Genomic DNA, 5,942 nt, shown 5'->3' with positions numbered 1-5,942 from the left:
TCTAGGAAGATTAACAATAAACTGGGGGGACCCCACACATACCTGGGCCTCAAAACAAAATACACCACAGATGTTCGGGACTGGCATATCGCCCGCAGCTGCTCCACGTGGAGATATGGTGCGTCAGGCACCTCAAAAATAAAGGGAAATTGTTCCGAAAACAAAAACCAGGAGAAAAATAAAAATAAACCTCGGGTTCAGATGTGGAGCAGGAACACCTTCAAGTCGCGCCGAATCAGGAACCACAGACTTCTTCCGTCGCTGGGATCACGGATTGCTGTCCAGCCACTCACAGGCCTCCGCCGGGGTTTCGAAGAACTTGACCGATCCCTTATGTTGTACTCGGAGTCTGTTGGGGTAGAGCATACTGTACTGGATGCCTTTATCCCTCAGCCTCTTACGGATGTCATTAAAGGAGCGCCGCTTGCGCTGAGTTTCAGCCGAAAAAATCGGGGAAGAGCATTACCCTGGTGTTTTCAAAGCGCAGCTCCTGATGCTTCCGGGACTCCCGCAGGATCATGTCTCGATCTCTGTAGTTGAGAAACCGGACAAGAAAGGGGCGCGGGAATGCACCTGGGGGGCGCACTCCCGTAGGGACCCTGTGCGCCCTCTCCGCCACATATGTAGGGGGGAGATCCCCCAATTGCAGGAGTTGTTTAAAGAAGCGTTCGGCGAAGGTGACCGACGCGGTCCCCTCGGCCCCTTCTGGCAGCCCCACCACCCGGACATTGTTCCGTCTTTGGCGGTCTTCCGCGTCATCCGCTCTGAGTTGGAGTGAGTCCACTTGGTCTCGCAATTCCCGCAGCTGGGCTCCATGAGAGTGGGTCACATCCTCCACCCCAGAGATCCGTCCTTCAGCCTCAGTAAGTCTGCCCCGAAACTTGTCAATGTCATGCCTGATGAGCGTGCACTCCGTGGCCACATGATCGATCCTCACCATCACCGCTGCCTTGCTGGCATCTATGGCCTCCAGGATGGGTCTGGTGATAGCGTCTGAGGTCGCCCCGCGTTCCCGGGAATCCGTCCGTTGGTCTTCCGGACCGTGACCGCCAATTACCTCAGGCTCCTCCATGTTCGCGCTCTTTCTCCCCACGTTCTTGTTATGCAGGCTGGGAGGCAAGATGGCCGCGGCGGCTCCCGGATCAGTACCACGTGTAGAGCGGGTCTGGCGCTGCGAGTTCTGCCGTGTCCTCCCCTGCTTGTGCCCACTCTTTCTCATGACCAGGATGTCACAAGCACTGCCCGACCGTGTAGAGCCGTGATTAGTGCGGTAAATCGTCCAAAAAACGGATAAAAGATCAGGATCTGCACGGAGCTCCAGAGAAACACTTGCTGCCTCGTTCACATCCGGCCACGCCCCCCGTCAGGGTGAGGTCCTTTAACTGTTCGGTGGCAAAGTTTTCCCTGTGAACCTCGAGATCAGAAAACTCTACAGACGGCATGTTTTCGTCTGAGGATGTTGGCTCCTCCCCAGTTTCTTGAGTCTCCCCTGCCAATACCGACAAGGGGAATTCTGGAGAGTCCTCACCACTCTCAGAGGAATTCTAGTTATCGGATTCCTGGTATGTAGAGGCACCAGTGTGGGGCTCAGGATAATCCCATATTTCTCAGAACTTTGGGAAATCCCTTCCCACAATGGCATCATGTGGTAAGTGAGACACTAACCCTACCGGATGAGAGAGGGTACCTTTTGGAGGTCTCAAAACACACTGTAGTCACAGGATACTCTCGTGTGTTCCCATGCACACAAATAACAGCTACTTTGTTATTCTCAGAGACCCCTGTAGTAACTAATTCAGCCTTTATCAGTGTCACCAGGCTACCTGAATCCAGCAACACAACAACATTTTTACCATTAATACACATCTTGCATAAATGTTTCTCAGTTCCCCGAATAGCAGTGCATGCGACTGTTGCAAACAGCGACTGACGTCTGTCCCTTAGAAAGTCGCATTGCATGGGTTCATCCACTACCGGACAATTTGCTGCAATGTGTCCGTCTTGACGGCAGCGGTAGCAAACAATCCTTTTTGCTGCCTCTTGAGGCCTTGACTTCCAGGGCTGTTCTCGCCAGACACTAGGGAGAACCCCCACCCTCTCACTCTCTCCACCCTCACCCCTTGAAATCATCTTACCCACCACTGGGGATGGCCTGGTCTTAGGGTGGAAAGTCTGTGAGTCTCTGGAAGAGGCAGTTAGGTTCTCTGTAGCCAAGTACCTCTCAACAAGATCCACAAGCTTATCGGCCATTTCTGGGTCTCCATGGCTTACCCACTTTTGGATGGGAGTAGGAAGAGCTCTCAGGAAGCGATCCATCACAACACGTTCCACAATCTTTGGTGCGGACAAAGTCTCTGGCTGTAGCCACTTCCTGCTCAGGTGAATGAGATCATACATTTGAGATCTGGGGGGTTTTCCAACCTGGAAAGTCCAGTTATGCACACGCTGAGCCCGGACAGCCAGGATGACACCCAGCCGCGCCAATATTTCAGTTTTTAGCACCACATAGTCTTTTGCTTGGTCAGGCTCTAAGTCATAATTAGCCTTCTGCGATTCCCCAGTTAACAGAGGGGACACCAGTCCAGCCCACTGCTCCTTGGGCTATTTTTCCCTTTCAGCAGTCCTTTCAAATGTGGTCAAAAACACCTCTGGATCATCCTTTCCAGTCATTTTTGTCAGTAAACGAATCACCCCAAAGGATGCGGTATTAGTGGAACCACTGGTCTGTGGACGTTGCTGCATTAAAGTCTCCATTTGTTGTTGTAGTCTCTGCTCTTGCTTCTGCAACGGGTCTATGAAGCGGGCCTCAGATTGCTGCTGAGCTTGTTGCTGAGCTTCCAAACTCTGTTGGTGAGCTTGCTGCTGGAATGCGAGGCTCTGTTGCAAAGTTGCATTTGTCTGCTGCTGGGCTGCAATGCTCTGTTGTTGAGCTGCAAAGCTCTTTTGCAAACCTGCATTTGTCTGCTGCTGATTGGCATTTGCTACAGCCAGCTGTTTCAGTATCTCCTCCATGCTGGCCTTTAAAAAAAACTGCCCGAATTCTCCACCAATTGTGAGGGGGTTAGTCCGTCAGCAGGTGTGTGTAACCCCCTGGACAGGTTCAGCACATAAAAACAATTTGGCACCGTAGACGATGGTAGGAGAAAAACAAAAAGGTGCAGATTTTATTTGAACTATATACAAAACAAATGTGACAGAAACAAAAAAAATACAAAAATAAATCCTGGTCACTTGACCGCTTACTAAACACATCGGTGTCTATAACTAACACCTGGGTACAGCCTAGTGCTGCCCCAGTCCCTAACTCCCTGCTGGTTAGAGTTTTGATAATAGTAGCCACACAGGCTTTGTCTCACCGCACAACGATCACTCCCCAGACTATTCACACAGGTCTGGTTCCAGGTTGGAGCATATCTGTTAGCATGCTGGGAGTTTTTGTAGAGGACCTAACGAGCCCACTTGATACAGCTGGGCTCATCAAGTCCTCCCAACACTCCCCCTAGAGGTACAAACTGGCATAAAGCCTGAACCTAGGAGAAATGTATACAGCATCTTGGATGCAACCAGGGGATTTAACCTGCCTACTGTCACAATATACATATATATTATATATTACCCTTTTTCTCTAGAGGTATGACTCTATGGGACCATTTTAGTTAAAGCTATAATACCTAATGTTATTATGGACAGGATTGGGATAAGAGGACCTGTAATGTTATTATGGACAGGATTGGGGTAAGAGGACCTGTAATGTTATTATGGACAGGATTGGGGTAAGAGGACCTGTAATGTTATTATGGACAGGATTGGCATAAGAAGACCTGTAATGTTGTTATGTACAGGATTGGGGTAAGAGGACCTGTAATGTTGTTATGGGCAGGATTGGGATAAGAGGACCTGTAATGTTGTTATGGACAGGATTGGGGTAAGAGGACCTGTAATGTTATTATGGACAGGATTGGGGTAAGAGGACCTGTAATGTTATTATGGACAGGATTGGCATAAGAAGACCTGTAATGTTGTTATGTACAGGATTGGGGTAAGAGGACCTGTAATGTTGTTATGGGCAGGATTGGGATAAGAAGACCTGTAATGTTGTTATGGACAGGATTGGGGTAAGAGGACCTGTAATGTTGTTATGGACAGGATTTGGATAAGAGGACCTGTCATGTTATTATGCTACATTGGTGACTGGACACCTGCGATGACCATTACTCAAGGTATGATGATGATGTGAGGTAGATCCTGCGGGAAGAAGTGAAGAGGAAAACTGTGAGCGACTCTGTCTTGAACAGTACTATTTTTCAATCTTTTTTCAGTCAGGGTGCCCTTTATTTTAAGTTATTGTGCACAATCTCAGATCACACCTGTCTGAGGGATCATTCACACCAGGAGGTGTGTCTGAGCTCAAGACCCATTTACGTATCTATGCGCCTGATTCATAGAATCAGTTACGCATAGATTTGACTAAGATCCGATCGGCGTAAGTCTCTTACGCCGTCGTATCTTAGTTGCAATTTTAGGCTGGCCGCTAGGTGGCGCTTCCTTATATTTACGCGTTGAATATGCAAATTAGGTAGATACGCCGATTCAGAAACGTATGTTTGCCCGGCGTATTTTTTTACGTTGTTTACGTTAGGCTTTTTTCGGTGTAAAGTTACCCCTGCTATATGAGGTGTATCCTATGTTGAGTATGGACGTCGTTCCCGTGTCGAATTTTGAAAATTTTACGTCATTTGCGTAAGTCATTCGCGAATAGGGATTTGCGGAATTTACGTTCATGTCGAAAGCATTGGCTTTTTGCGGGTTAATTTGGAGCATGCGCACTGGGTTACATTCACGGACGGCGCATGCACCGTTAGTCAAAAATGTCATTTACCTGGGGGTCATCATTTATTTACATAAAACACACCCACCTCTTCACAATTTGAATTAGGCGCTGATTTACGCTACGCCGCCGTAACTTAGGGTGCAGGTTCTTGGTGAATACAGAACCTGCCTCACTAAGTTACGGTGGCTTAGCGTATCTGAGATACGCTACGCCCGCACAAAAATAAGCCATTCTACCTGAATCTACCCCAAGGTGTGCAGGATTTGATTTGATTGATTTTAGTATTTTTCCCACAAATATAGCTTTCTTTTGGTGGTATTCAATCACCTTTTTTTGCTAAATAAACAATAAAGACCAAACTTTTTGAAAAAATAAAAAACTTTTTCATAGTTTGTTACAAAATCTTGCAAACGGGTAATTTATTTCCTTCACTAATGTGCGCTGATGAAGCAGCACTGATGGGCACTGATAGGCTGCACTAATGGGCTTTGATGTGGAGGCACTGAAGAGGCTGCACTGATAAGGTGGCACTGATGGTCACTGGTAGGCGGCACTGATGGTCACTGGTAGGCGGCACTGATGGTCACTGGTGGGTGGCACTGATGGGCACTGGTAGGCGGCACTTATGGGCACTGGTAGGCGGCACTGATGGTCACTGGTAGGCGGCATTGATGGTCACTGGTAGGCGGCACTGATGGTCACTGGTAGGTGGCACTGATGGGCACTGGTAGGCCGCACTGATAGATGACAATGATGAGAAGAGACTGTTGGGCACTGATTGGTAGAACTGGTGAGCACTGTTGGGACTGCATTGATGATCAGGACACTAATAATCAGTCGCTTATAAACCCCTTATTGGCCCATCTAAGCCTGCTGACCATAGGTAAAAGGCCGCGCAGTGCAATTTGGCCTGGGTACATTTCTTCATAAATTTGATAATTTTGAACCTCCAGGACTTGCCTCAAACTAATAATAGTAGCAGTGCACCCCATTGCTCTTGAGGTTTCTAAAACAGAAATAACAATGGATAAGAGAAAAGCAACCTTTTCACTTGGAAAAAATGTGTAATTAAAAAAATGAGTTGTTCTGATTATATGATTCTCTAATATTT

This window comes from Rana temporaria, chromosome 3, assembly GCF_905171775.1.
Source record: "Rana temporaria chromosome 3, aRanTem1.1, whole genome shotgun sequence".
Lineage (NCBI taxonomy): Eukaryota > Metazoa > Chordata > Amphibia > Anura > Ranidae > Rana > Rana temporaria.
This window is presented reverse-complemented; position numbering follows the sequence as displayed.